Source organism: Marmota flaviventris, chromosome 7 (genome assembly GCF_047511675.1).
Source record: "Marmota flaviventris isolate mMarFla1 chromosome 7, mMarFla1.hap1, whole genome shotgun sequence".
NCBI lineage: Eukaryota > Metazoa > Chordata > Mammalia > Rodentia > Sciuridae > Marmota > Marmota flaviventris.
The window spans coordinates 67,239,781-67,254,300 of NC_092504.1; the positions used below are offsets into that span (position 1 = coordinate 67,239,781).

Sequence of the window (14,520 nt, forward strand, 5' to 3'; positions counted from 1 at the left end):
ACATCTCCCTTTACCAATGAAATTGAAACACTTGCCTATGGTCACAAAGCTAGCAAGTATAAGGCCAGGGCTTGGACCATACCTGTCTAGGTCCAAAATTGTACACAGAATTATTCATTCCAAATATGGTAAAAATGCATGTGAAAGAAGTTTTTTTTGATTGAATTTTTTATTGGTTCTTTTTAGTTATACATGACAATAGAATCCATTTTGACATAATTATAAAAGCATGGAATATATCCTGTTCTAATTCAGTCCCTAGTACCTGTCCTTCCCTTCTCCTCTTTCCCCTGACTTCCTTCCCTCTACTCTACTGATGTATGAAAGAGTTTTGATCATATTGCTTTTGCATAATGGTTGGCTTGGATATAATACATGGAAAGAGGAAGAATTTTTATTTGGGAAGTTCAAGATCAAGGTGCCAGCAGATCTGGTGTCTGGTGAGGGAAGTCTTCCTGGCTGGCAGACAGCCATCTCTTCATATCCTCACATGGTGAGAAAAGAGAGAAGCAAGCTCTCTTGTGTCTCTTATAAGGGCACCAATTCTATTCACAAGAACTTCACCTTCATGACCTAATTACTTCTCAAAGGTCCCACCTCCAAAACACCATCATATTGGGTGTTACGATTTCAGGGGGATGAGAACATTTAGTCTATAATATTTGTCCTTTGGGAGAAGAAGGAGAAAATGAGAGTATTAGAGGTAAGTGCTTTGTGGATGCCCAAAGTGGAGTGCCATCACAGTGGGGAAATAGATGCCATGTAAAGAAATAGAGTGAATTTTTTGGGGGGAGTACTGGGGATTGAATTCAGAATCATCTTACCACTTAGCTACATCCCCAGCCCTTTATTTTTTATTTTTTTAATTTTGAAACTGTTCTCACTAAGTTGCCATGGGCCTTGCTAAGTTGCTGAGGCTGGCCTTGAACTTGCAATCCTTCTGCCTTGGCTTCCAAGTTACTGGGAATACAGGCCTATGCCACTGCCTGGCATTAGAGTGAAATCTTATTCCCACTTATTTATTTATTTTTTTCCCATTTGGCCAGTGCTGGTCCTGTCCTATTCCTTTTGCTTAGAAACTAGGTATGAGAGAAGCTTTTACTCATGATGACTTATCTTAGGGAGCAAGATGGAGGAGCACTTATTAACCTTCTCCTGGAAAGTTTAAAGTAAAGAGGAACAAGGAAGGAACAGAATCATTGTCTTAGAACATGGGCATCTCATGAGGGGTTGCTCTCCAGGTTTGGGAAGGATGCCCCTCTCTGTAGCTGGCAGTGGCTGACTATCCTTTTAATATTCAGACTTCTTTTCCTTTTTTATTTTTTATACCAGGGATTGAATCCTGGGGCTCTTAACCACTGAGCCACATCCCCAACCCTTTTTAATATTTTATTTAGAGACAGGGTCTCGCTGAGTTGCTGAGTCTGGCTTTGAACTTGTGATCCTCCTGCCTCAGCCTCCAGAGATGCTAGGATTACAGTCATGTACCACTGTGCCAGGCTCTTCAGACTTCTTTCTTGATCTCACCTGAGAACTTCTCCCTTCCTCCTTCCTATTCCTTCTTCATCCATTGATGCTGATAGCCAAGAGTTTAAGGGGACAAGAAAGCCAGTTGTGCTTTCTTTTCTTAGGAACAGTGTCTGAGCCACTAAGACCAGCTTTTAGGGTAGGTATGTATGACACCAAACCCAGCTGTCAGGTCAGCACATTACCTGGGCTAGAAAAACCAAGTGGTTGATGGACAATATTTTAGCCTCTTATAATATTGCTTTGGTATTGTGTAGTAGAACAGTGATCCACGTTTGAGAAAATAATCAATGTGAGATGATTTCTGGAAATATGTAATGGAGAAAAATGAAAAACATGGTGTAATTGCATTCCAGACTGGAGGTCAGGGGCCAGGACTTGTGTTCAGGATCTGCCTCTGATAAGCTGTGTGTCCCAGGGTAAGGGGAACATCTCTCTGCATCCCAACCAGGAAATGAGATGATTGGTAGTTATCCCATTTTATAGTTTCATTTGTAATATTTAGGTCAGATGATTCATTAGTAGTTTCTTTAAAAATTCTCAGGCTTTTCAGGATATATTGAGGTTTTTTTTTTAAAATCCCTCATTACTTATGCATTGGCACAGAATCCCAGAAAGGTGTTATTAGAGGACACACTATCAGAGATGCAGAGTGTCCAGGCCTCCTTCTTTTTAAAGGAGGCCCAGGAGAGGAGAGGCCTTCTCTTTTCAGTTGTTCAGGGTCTGCAGCCCCTCCTGTGTCCCTGGTGTTGCTGGAAAATCCTGGCTTCCAGGTTGGTCTTCTTCCCCTTCCTCACCCCAGACTCGTTAGAACCTCTCACCCCTCTCTTCAGAGGCTGATCTCTGTGTTCTCGGCACATTTTCTCTTTCTCTGCTTTGGGAAACTTAGTTTATTGGTTTCCTCTTGCTCTTCTGAGTTACTAACCTATCTTTCTCCATTGATTCCTTCCTGTTAGTGTTTCAGTATGATATTTTAAAGAAGTGGGAGTCTAATTAAAAAATGCTTGCCTTGCAATGAACACCCAAACTGCTGCCCTTGGGTTTCCACTTGGGGTTCACTGCTTTAAGAAGCCTCTGCTTGATCTCAGGCCTAGGTGATGTGCCACTCCTATGTGCTTCTTTGTCATCTTGTATTTCTGTTCTTGTGGAAGAAGGTGCCATATAACAGTCTAATTTTGTGTTGCCTGCCTTCCCTGCTGGGCTGGGAGCTCCAGGAACACAGGGATCTCGTCTCCTTCCTTATTCTTTGTTGTATTCCCAGAATCAAAAGTGCCCAACACATAGAAGGATCTATAAAAGATTTGTGAATGAATTAACACATGGAAAAGGGAAAGGGGAAGAGATATAGCCTTGCTATAATTATTCTCAACTGTTACCCTCTGGTACTCCATTAGCTTAGCTCTTCTTCCCCAGGAAATGTATTTGCTATGTTTGTCTCCTTGCTTTGTTTGGGAGAATATCATTAAGTGACATCAGATAGGAGAGGAAGGTACCATTAACTTTTTTTTTTTTTTTTTTTTCCCAGAAGGGGACTATCCATTCTAGATTGGAACCATATCCTTTTTATAAAAATTAGTCATGGCAAACATCCAAAGGCCAACAGATTGAGATCAAGTAACAGTTCAGAAGTCTAGTGCCTATTCAAAACTTTTTGAAGTAGATGTCTGACCTGTTTCACAGGTGATTGTCTCTACTAAGAAAATGTGATGTTTCTCATTTTTGGTTCACTTGAGAATATTGATAGTGGCTGTTTACCTGATGCACTTTATGTTCCTTAGTAGAGCTACCTAGAGAACACCATATGGAAGGTGAGGGGTTTCCAGTGTGCAAATCATGAGAGGTTTTATTTCTGGCTCTGACTTAATTTGCACTTATCATCCGATAAGGAATATTGAGAGAGAAAACAAATCCTTATTATGGCAATAAGGATAAAACAAGGATCTAAGTAATGGAGCTAACTTTCATTGAATACTTAGAGTGTCAGGCACTCTCCAAAGCCCTTTTAGTGCATTAACTATTTTGATCATTTAATTGAACCACATTTTAAGGTAGAGATTATTATACCAATTTTATATATTAGGAGTTGAGTCAGAAGTGAAGTGATGTTCTCCATGTCACATAGGTAGTAAGTGGCACAGCTCAGACTCATGTTTGTAATTGCTACATTCTACCTGCTTTCAGTACAGACAGCGGTTGAAGGCAGAGATTATAAACTTATTATGTAAAATCTACCCATACTGTCTAAATACTTTGTGAATCACATATAGATTTTTTTTAACTTGGTCCTAGAGTTAAACTCTAAGAACAATAGTGAATTTAAGTGATAAATGTCAAGTGGAGTTGTCTAGTAAGGTATGTTTCATTAAATCTTAATTTTTCCAGAAGCGATAAATTTAAAGTATTTAAATTTACAGTATTTGCTGTATCACTATATTCTAGACAACTGATCATCACCTTTGGGCAGTTTATTTTCACAACTGTTTTATTTTGACAAGCCAGGAACAATGGTGCATGCCTGTGACCTCAGTGAATTTGAGGCCAGCCTCAGCGGTATAGCAAAGCTCTGTCTCAACAATAAGGAAAATCAAAAGGGCTGGGGATGTAGATCAGTGATAAAGTATCCCTGGGTTTAATCTCCTGTCCCTCCAAAATGACAAAACAAAACAAAACAAAAAAATCTCAACCAACCAAATTTTAAAAAAATTTTATATTTTGAAATAGTTATAGATCCACAGGAAGTCACACAGAAATATGTGAGGAGATGGTGTGTACTTTTCTCCCAATATCTCCCAGTGTTCCTATCTTCTGTAATGAAAGAGCAATATCAAAACTAGAAATTGACATTGGTACAATTCCCAAAGTTTATTCCAATTTCACCGGTTATACATGCTCTTATTTGTGTGTGTAACTCAATCTGTGTTATCACAACTACAGTTTCACGTAAACACCACCATGATCATGATTCTTAACTATACCATCACCAAAAGGGTCCCTTCTGCTATCCTTTAGAACACTGTACAGCCAACCCCTCTTCCTAATTCTTGGCAGCCACTACTCTCTTCTCTATTTTATAATTATGTTATCTCACAGATGTTGTAAGTATGGAATCATGCAGCATATAATATCTGAGAATTGGCTTTTGTCCTTTAGTTCAGTTCTCTGGAAATTCATCCAAGTTTTTTTGTGTACCTTATAATCTGTTCTTTTTATTGCTGAGTAATATATTCTATAGTGTATATGTACCTCAGCTTGTTTTACCATTTACCTGTTGAAGTATTTATGGGTGTTTTCCAGTTTTGGGCTATTATGGATAAAGCCTCTATGAACATTTGGGGGAATATAAGACTTTTTTTTTTTTTTTTTTTTTAAGATCTCTGGGATAAATGCCAGAGATCTGCAATTGCTGGGTCATATGGTAATGGCATGCATGCATAGGTTTAAAATTTTTTTCCTCCATAGGCCTTATTTTGAAGTAGAAACTTGGTCTTATAAATTGGCAAAAGACAGTTGTGAGGATTAAAATAAGAAAGGGGTAGTTAGGAATCTCAGTTGTTGACACCCCCATCCGACTTCCATCTTCCTCTACAGGGTCAACTTGAAAACCAAGGCCACAAGATGTGTAATACATGTCACTATAATTATGAGATTCAGATCAAGAAAATACTAATTATTATTGAAATTCTTGAGCACGATTAGATTACTTTTCATGAAACGCTGCTGGACCTCAGGATTGTGATATATCCTGGAATTATTACTCTGAATAATTATCACTGGCTTCATAAACAGAAAAGTGTAAAATATTTGAAAGAATCTCTACTGACACTGCTGGTGATCACTGTGCAACCTAGATGCCACCTGTAGCAATCTCACCCCTTACAAGTAAAAGTGGATTGCAACTCCAGTCAGTTCCAGAGTCTGTGACAGTTCCAAAGTCTCCCCTGAGTTTTGCTAATTTCTTAAACTCTAGTGATATCCATCTTACAACAAAAAAATATGCTTTAGCCCTCCTAATTTTGCTAAGAAAATTATTCAAAATTTGCAAACAAGACCAAGAGTGAGTGACATGTGCTTTCAGTGTCCTGATGGAGGATTGTTCACAGGTGCTCTCAGTGATCCATTCAATCCAGGGCAGGGGTCGGCAAACTTCCTTAAAGGGCCACATAGTAAATATTGTAGACTCACAGGCATATAATCTCTGTCACAGCAACCCAACGGTGCTGTGGGAGCTTAGAAGCAACCACAGGAAATATTTAAACAAACGGGCATGGCTATATTCCATTTAAACTTTGTTTACGAAACTGAGTGGCTAGCCTGAAGGTCACAGTTTGCCAATCCCTCAAAAAGGGAATGGACATTTTTTGACATAGTGTTTGCTATGATTAAGAGGCTAGACTGTGAAATTTATGTTAGCTTCTAAATCTTTTTTTTTCCTGGTAGAAATGCAAATGATTTCTATCTTAAGGTTATGCTTTTATTGACCCTACAGGATTTTAACTGTTTTTGTTTTAAACCTAACAATGTTACTCTACATTCTCTTTTCATATGGCTGTAGGTACCCAGTTCTTTTTAATGCTCCTGTATCTAGCTTTTCATCCTGCTAGTTCTCTCAGTAATTAGTCATGTGAAGATTTGAGAAAAAAAATTGAAAATAAAACTTTCACATCCTAAACATACAGTTCACCCTATTTCAGTGGTCCTCACCCACCATAAGATATCATTCAAGAGAAACCTAAGTTTTACCAGCATTTTGTCAACATTTAGATGCTACCAGCACATGGCCTCTTCTGTTTTTTCCTCCTTCCTTCTTCTTGCCCTCCCTCCCTCCCTTCATCCTTCCCTCCCCCTTCCTTCCTTCCTTCCTTCCTTCCTTCCTTGGACACTGGCTGTATCTCTTTACTCCCAGATACACATTCTCTCTTATTCTCCTTAGAACTCAGTTGAACAAGGGCTGTCAATGTGATCTTTCCTCTTTATGGAGCTGTGAGGTGATGCTATTTTCTCCCTCCTCCTACATAAGGAAATTGCTTTTTGAAATCAACTCTTGATTAGTTTTTTTTATTTGTCTCTTTACTAATAAATGTGTTTCAATGTGCAAATATTTGGGAGCAGAACACATCTTGATCTTAGAATTTCATTATTCCAGCAGAGGTTGAAGCAGCTTTTTTCTAAATTATATTTTCTTGAGTAACATTTGTGGTTACTGTGTTAAACAGTGACTCATTCAACCTCTTTTCCTTTTCAATCACCTTGTCTATATGATTTACATTAATTATTAATTAATGCAATTATATTAATGATTATGTATTATTTTTACATTAAGTATTCTTCACCATTTCTGGAACTCTTTCTTACACATAGGTGAGTTATCAGAAGCATTCAAACCCTAAGTGAGGATATTTCTTCAGATACAATGCTAGATACTTTTTTTTTTCAAAGATAATTCTTTAAAAAATATTATTCCAGGAACAAGCAATTTCTGAAATGGTATTTTTTTGCTCTAACAAGTTTGAAAGACTTTGGTTGTGCCTGTTTGCATGGATACCAATGGTCTACTGAAAACTCTAATGTAGTAATGTTCTATATTAAGGAAAAGATTCATATGAACAAGGTCTTAGTCCATGGATTTATGGAGTTCAGTAGTTTCTTGGGTACCTGCTGTGTGCTAAGCATAGCATTAGGGATTGGAGTCAAAGCTAAATCAAGGAGATGATGTTGGCAACTGGAAGATGTTTACTGAACGTTTCTGGCCTTGATTTGCTTCATGAGAATACTCCATTTGGATATTTTTTAATGTTGGAATAGCCTTGTCCTCTTCAGTTAAATCTGTGTTTCTCAGACATTCATTCTAGTGCTTTTGGTGGTAGGAGGGAGGTTAGGAAAGATGAAGGAGAAGATGTGATCCAGGTATCAACTGATGTCACCTGTGTATGAGATTGAAATAAAAAACAGATTTCCCAACATTCTGCACTTAGTCACAATTTCTGTAAGTTTACATTTCCACACTCACTTTTCATTCTATGTTCTTGTTCTCCCCAAACTCTCCATTCATAAACATTATAACTGTACAGCTTTTAAATTTTTTATACCAATTTCAGATATGGAACTTGGCCCCCTTTCCTACGTTTCTTTCCAAATAATTCTCACAGGGGATTTTTGTTTATAGCAAAATTTAGTGAAGGTTTTAGAGTGATTGAGGGGGTCTTATAGTTCAGAGGCATAAACAGTGGAACAGTAAATTTAAGTATCCTGTTCTTCAAAGTCCTTTGGCTTTCCTGGTTGATCAGCTTCTTCTCCAGGCTGCTGTGGCCTGCCAGTTTGCCCAGGCTTCTCTTTCTCCTTTCTCTACGTTCCTTTCTCTCTTCTATAACCTCCAGCAGAAAAGATTATTTCACTTTTCCAGCTAATTCTTAATCTCATGTTTTTTTTCCATAGGCTTTTAAAGCATTTCCTATGTAAAGACAAGATTTCTTCCTAAGAAGCTTTCATTAAAATATCAATCTTTTCTCCTTGCTTTATGTAAATCTTAATAAACTATAATACTTACTTCTCTTCCTCTTCCTCTTCCTCCTCTTCCTCCTCCTCCTCCTCCTCCTCCTCCACCACCACCACCACCACCACTTTCTCCTCCTCCTCCTCCACTGGAGATTGAACCCAGGGGTGCTCTATCACTGACCTACATCCCTAGCCTATTTTTTATTATTTGAGACAGGTTCTCACTAAATTGGCCTTGAGCTTGTGATCCTCCTGCCTCAACCTCCCGAGATGCTGGGATTACAGGAGTGTACTACTGTGCCCATCTCTCTCCCTCTCTCTCTCCTTTTCCTTGTTGTAGCTCCATTTCCTTTTCTGGCATTTCCAAGACTGAAACCTCTAGCACATAGAATGCCCACTGCAAGCCAATAAAGCATTGTGAAAACCATGGTGAAGCTGGGTGCAATGGCTCATGCCTGTAAACCCAGCAACTTGAGAGACTGAGGCAGGAGGATCACAAGTTTGAGGACAGCCTGGACAACTTAGTGAGAACTTGTGTCAAAAAGGGCTGTGGATGAAGCTCGGTGGTAAAGAACCCCAGTACCACCAATCCTAACTCTCTCCCCGGCAAAATAACCAAGTGGAGTATATAAGTATTTTTAGTACCTAAATTGGGAAAATAAAACAATACTCTGCCTGAATTTTTGTCTAGTTTTTCATGTACATCATTGACAAATAAAACTATAATTTCAGTCCAAAAAGTTGGTCAAAGAAGAATGATTATTTGAATGTATGTGTGTTATTATGTATCTGAACAAAATGTATAGCTACACCAATTACCTGTTCATTTACCCTTAAAAGAAGAACAACTCAAATTCCTGCCATCCTAAATGAAACACTGGTTCCTTGCTTTTAGGAATAAGCATACGATGAGATGAATAGATTTTCACTAAGTAGGTATTATTTTGTACTATGTAAGCAATGATTTTTAAAAGTAAAGGAAAATTGTGTTATATAATCATCAAAGAGTTGATTTGTAGGAGCCTGAAGTTTTAACACATGCAAGAATGTTTGTTATAAGAGTGATGCCAAAATTTTACCTATTAGATTTTTGTTTTTTGTTTTTAGTGCTGGAGATTGAACTGAGGGTGACTTTACCATTCAGTTATACCCTCAAATCCCCCTACCCCCTTTTAAAATTTTGAGACAAGTTCTCACTCTGAGGCTGACTTTGAACTTAAAATCTCTTGTTTCAGCCTCCCAAACTGCTGGGATGGCAGGCTTGTGCTACCATACCTGCCCTATTAGATTTTAATTTAATAAGCATTCCCTCCTGTTCTTACATGAAAAATTGAAAAATCAGGTAGTGATCAAATCTTTAGAATTCTTTGTAGGGTGATTTTTTTTTTTTTTTTGGAAGACATTCTCAGTTTTGTCTGTTTGAAATGTCTTTTTTTTTAACTTCATTTTTGAAGGACATTTTTTGTGTTGTGTAGAATTCTAGAGTGTACATCATTTCCTTTCACATTCAGTTATTTTTAATATTTCTTTTGAGACAGGGTCTTGCTAAGTTTCCAAGTCTGACCTTGAACTTGCCATCCTCCTGCCTCAGCCTCCTGAGTCACAGGGATTCCAGGTGTTGCACCACCATGACCTTCTCACTCTTCCAATTTTTATTGTAATTGTTCACTGAAATTCTTTATAGTTTTGTCATTCAAATGTGCTTCTGTATTCCAAATTTTTTATGATTTTAAAATTCTTTTCACTTATAAGTTGTTCTTTCATTCTTCTTTTTATCTTAAAGTTGATGCATTTAAGAGTATTTGAGTGCTATGACCTGCAGAGTTTCCTACTGTCTAGATCCTACTGATTGATGCTCACAGGCAGTTCAGTTTTCCTCTGGTCTCTGTATTTTCTGTAAATGGTAATCTGGACACAGAGTCTTCATAATACTTACGATTAATCCCTTTGGCAATATTATAAGTTGGTGTGATTTTCTTTATTAGGCAGTATGTAATTAAAGTCAGGTGTCTTTTCTTTTATGGTATTAGAATCCACTGGTGCTCAATTCTACCAATTTTTATATTAACTTTTCTCTAGTTATTTTGTTTTTCTGAAGCTCCTTATCCAGTAGATTTTTTAGGAAGGATTTATGGGTGTACTCTTCTCTTTGCTCATGATATAACATTTTGTCCGTGCCTTTTTTTCTTGAAAATCATCTTTGTTGCAGTTACTTTACATTTTCTTTCCTTGAGTATTGTGATGGTTAATTTTATATGTCATGGTGCCTAGATATGTGGTCAAACATTGTTTTTCTTGTTTTTGTGAGGGTCTTTTGGATGAGATTAGTATTTGAATTGATGTTTTGAGTAAAGCAGATTATATTCTATAATGTGCAGTGGACCTAACTTAATCAGTTGAAGTCTTAAATGGTACAAAGGACTGATCTCCCCTGAGCAAAAGGGACATTTGCAGATGTCCTTTGGACTTAACCTACATTTGCTCTTCCCTTGTCTCCAGCCTGCTGATCTACCCTTGCAGATTTTGGATTTATAAGCCTCCATAATAATGTGAAATTGATCCTTAAAGTATCTTAACTATGTTATTCTACTGTGTTTTAGAATCAAATTTGATGTTGAAATGTTTGATAAAAATCTTATTTTCTTCCTTTATAAGTCATTTGCTCCTTTAAAGAGGTCCAAAGGACTGACTTACTTCCCCCCCCCCCCCCTTTTTTTAAGTTCAAGGCTCAAATTATGGAACCAGCCTAGGTGTCTGTCAGTGGATGAATTGATCAAGAAAATGTGGTATATATACACAATGTAGTTTTCTTTAGCTATAAAGAAAAATGAAATTATGTTGTTTGCAGGAAAACAGATGGAACTTGAGAATATTGTTAAGTGAAATGAACCAAACTCAGAAAGTCAAGAGTCATATGTGGGAGGCTAGAAAGGGAAAAGAAAAGAAAGGTAGTGGTAGGGGGAATCTCTTGAAAATGAAAGGGTTATCAGTAAAGGAAAGGGATCAGGAGGAGGGAGAAAATGGAAGGGGGGAAGTACTGGGGAATAATAATGGCCAAAATATATTGTTATATTGTGCGCATGTTATAAGTAATGAATCCTACCATTATGTACAACTATAATGCACCAATAAGAAAATGTGAAAAAAAATGGAATCCAGGTGTTAGATCCTGTATATGTTAGATTTATATCTAAGTTTTAATTTTTTGAAGTTATTACAAATAGTGTTGATTTTTAATTTTATTTTCTAATTGTAAATTGCTAATGCATAGAAATATGATCAAATTTTATTTATTGACCTTAGTGCTATGACCTTATAGTCATAAACTGTTTAATTGTAGGAATTAAGCAAAATATTTAGTATATTCTTTGGAATTTTCTATACAGATAATCACAGTGTTGTGAATAGGGACAGCTTTTTTTTTTTTTTCCCCTTTTTAACCTGTATGAATTTTGTTTCTTTTTCTTGCCTTATTGCACCAGCTAGAATTTCCAGTGTAATGCTGAATAGGACTAATAAGATTAAACTTCCATGCTTGCTTTGTTCTCAGTCTCATGGGAAAGCTCACCATTAAGTACAATATCAGATAAATGTTTGTGGTAGATGCCCCTTTTCAGAGTGAGACTGCTCTTTTTTATATTTTAGTTTTCTGAGAATTTTTATTATAAATAGATACTTAGTTGAGTGATTTTTATGCATAATTGTTATGTTCATATAGTTCTTTTCTTTAGATTGTTAATATGGTGAATTACATTGATTAATATTTAAATATTAAATATAAATGTTTGATATGTCAATAGTGAATATAGATGTTCATATTGAATCATCAATACTCCTTCATTCCTGTGATAAACCCTAAATGGTTTGGGGATATTACTATTATTATTATTATTTTACCTTAGAGTCTTTATTATTGATGATTTTGTAATATGTTTATCCTAATGTGGTCAAGCAAATTTTCATTTGGCTATGAGAACTCTTCCAAACTTAAGAAATTATGATGATAAAGTTATACTACCTGTTGGAAAGAATGTCCATGAGATAACATGACTTTTACAATTGTCAGGTTTCAATTAGAATAATCTAGAAAATAGGGCTAAAACATTCAGTAGTCACATCATTCCAGAATTACTTATTGCCAGACTATTAAAATGAGGGGGGAAATGAGGAGATTTAACAATAATAGAGTGCTTGCATAGCGTGTGTGAGGCCCTGGATTCAATCCCTAGTACCATACAAAAAAGGAGGTGGGGTGGGAAAAGGAACACATAAGCACAGTGCTGATAAATAGGTGTTTAATGATACATTGTTCTTCACAGGGATGACTACAGAGATTTTTTAGAACTAATTTAGGAATTTATAACCATGCATCACAGATGAAATAAATTAGTTTCTTACCACAACTACCTTGTAAACACTGCGACCTTTCTTCTCTCCAAAATGACCCTAACTGCCGCAGTCCGGCTGCAGCAAAATAACCCGGGGGTGACGAACAACTTGTGTACTTGATACAGCAGGAGTAGGAGCCGTTTATTGCAGGACAGGAGCAGTATTTATACATTCCACACAGCTTATCTAATTAGCATAAACTAGATACATCAGTCAACCAATAAGGAATCTCCACACTTAATGGCTCGCTTTTGTTACTTCTCAAACCACTCCCTCTGGCATTTTGCCAGGCACCATCCAGACTTGTTTACGAACTCTAACATTCCCCTGGCTAAATGCCAGGTGTTATTTTGACTTGTTTACAGACTGTAACACCTAACATCACATGACAACAGTTAATGGGGGAACCAGAAACCTAGATTTATGAACAAAACTATAAACAAAAGGAAACATAGTAATTCAGTGGTTTGGTGAAAGCAGGGGATTCAGTGCCTTCACTGTCCTGCTTTGCTCTTCTTACTATTGCTCTTTTTGTCTCTCCTTCAGCCCCTCCATGTTAGCTCTCAATAGGTTTAAATAAGCCATCTGAAACGTATTCACTTCTTTGGAGCTCACCACTGTGCTGATCTTCTTTTTTCCATCCATTGCTCTCAACAGACACGTGTTGTCTGAAGGCTCGACACCCTCCACGGAACCCTTCCTCGGTGCGGGTTTAGTTCGACCATCATACTTCTTCAAGGTGATGTCCGTGCTGCCCACAACCGACTCTTCTGGAAGAGCCTGGTCAGCTCCATCAGGAACTGCTCGCTCTCCAGGAGCACCATCGCAGTGCTGCTGAACCCTCCTGGTCAACATAAGCCACCTGGTTTATTAGTCTTCTAATATATTGTAGGGGTTCCATTTACTAACATATTTTTGTATCTATATTCATGAGGGATCTTATTCTATAGTTTTTATGCTCTCTTTTTCTAGTTTTGAAATTATGAGATTTTATTAACTTTTATTTTCTTAAAAATAGAGCATAAGCAATCATGCCAGTTACTTATTAAAAAAATCTACAATTGATTTTCCATTGTCCAGTAGAGTAAGTCTGTCATATTGATAGTAATCTACCTTGTCTCAAGTTTTTAAATGTATATTTACCTTACTTGGTAAATTTCCCTGTTCATCTCTCTTGCTGTGCACCTTCTTTTACCTGAATTTCCAGACCCGTCATACTCCTGATAACCTGATTGCGGTTTCCCAAGCAGTTATAAAATTCTAGTTTCTTCACTAGCCATTTTCCTGCTACGAGGAATATCCTATTATAAGTCCATTTGTTTTTATACCTTCTAATTTTTCTGAACTCAGTCCTTGTCATCTCTTCATGATGTTCTTAAACTCCATGTATTGTGATTATTTTTCTCTCATGCCTCTATTCTTCTCTATACCAATGCCTTTTGGAGCACTTATGCATTTATAACTGCCACCCCAATACCCACCCCCCAGCCCCCACCCCTCTCTATTGGTTAGTGAATACTTTAAGGAAAGATATTTGGTTTTAATTTCTAAGTACTTAACAAAAGCTGGTACACAAGTGGTGCACATTATATATTTGCTAATTAAATGAATGAATAAATGTCTTATAGACTCCAGTGTTGTCTGAGTTTACTGAAAGCTTTACATTGTTTGCTTACCATGAAGGTTTTATTTTAATATTTATTTTTTAATTGTAGTTGGATACAATACCTTTATTTATTTATTTTTACGTGATGCTGAGGATCAAACCAGGGTCTTGCACATGCTAGGTGAGCACTCTACCACTGAGCCACAACCCCAGCCCTACCATGGTGTTTTGCAAATAATTTTTTTTGTTGCTAACAATTAAGTCTTTGATGATTCAGATATTACTACCTGAATAGTTTCAATGTATAATTTTAAATATAGGTTTTAATAAAGAATTGTGATTACAAGTTGGTAGAGTAAGTGTGATTTCTGAGGATCTTATAACTCTGGTTTCTAATTAAGACTTCTTTCCCCTTCTTATTGGTACATTATAAATTATTCATAACAGTGGGATCTGTTGTTATATGTTAATACATGCATACACACATAACAAAATATAATTTGGTC

The 14,520-nt window shown here is 36.8% G+C and overlaps 1 long non-coding RNA gene across 1 annotated transcript in view; it reads left to right on the forward strand.

Moving 5' to 3' along the window:
* Positions 1–14,042, forward strand: part of LOC139706513 (uncharacterized) — a 30,460-nt gene extending 16,418 nt beyond the window's left edge. Inside the window, exon 2 of the long non-coding RNA XR_011708137.1 lies at positions 13,066–14,042. This is a non-coding gene — a long non-coding RNA (uncharacterized lncRNA). The remainder of the gene's footprint in view (positions 1–13,065) is intronic.
* The last annotated feature ends 478 nt before the right edge of the window (positions 14,043–14,520 follow it).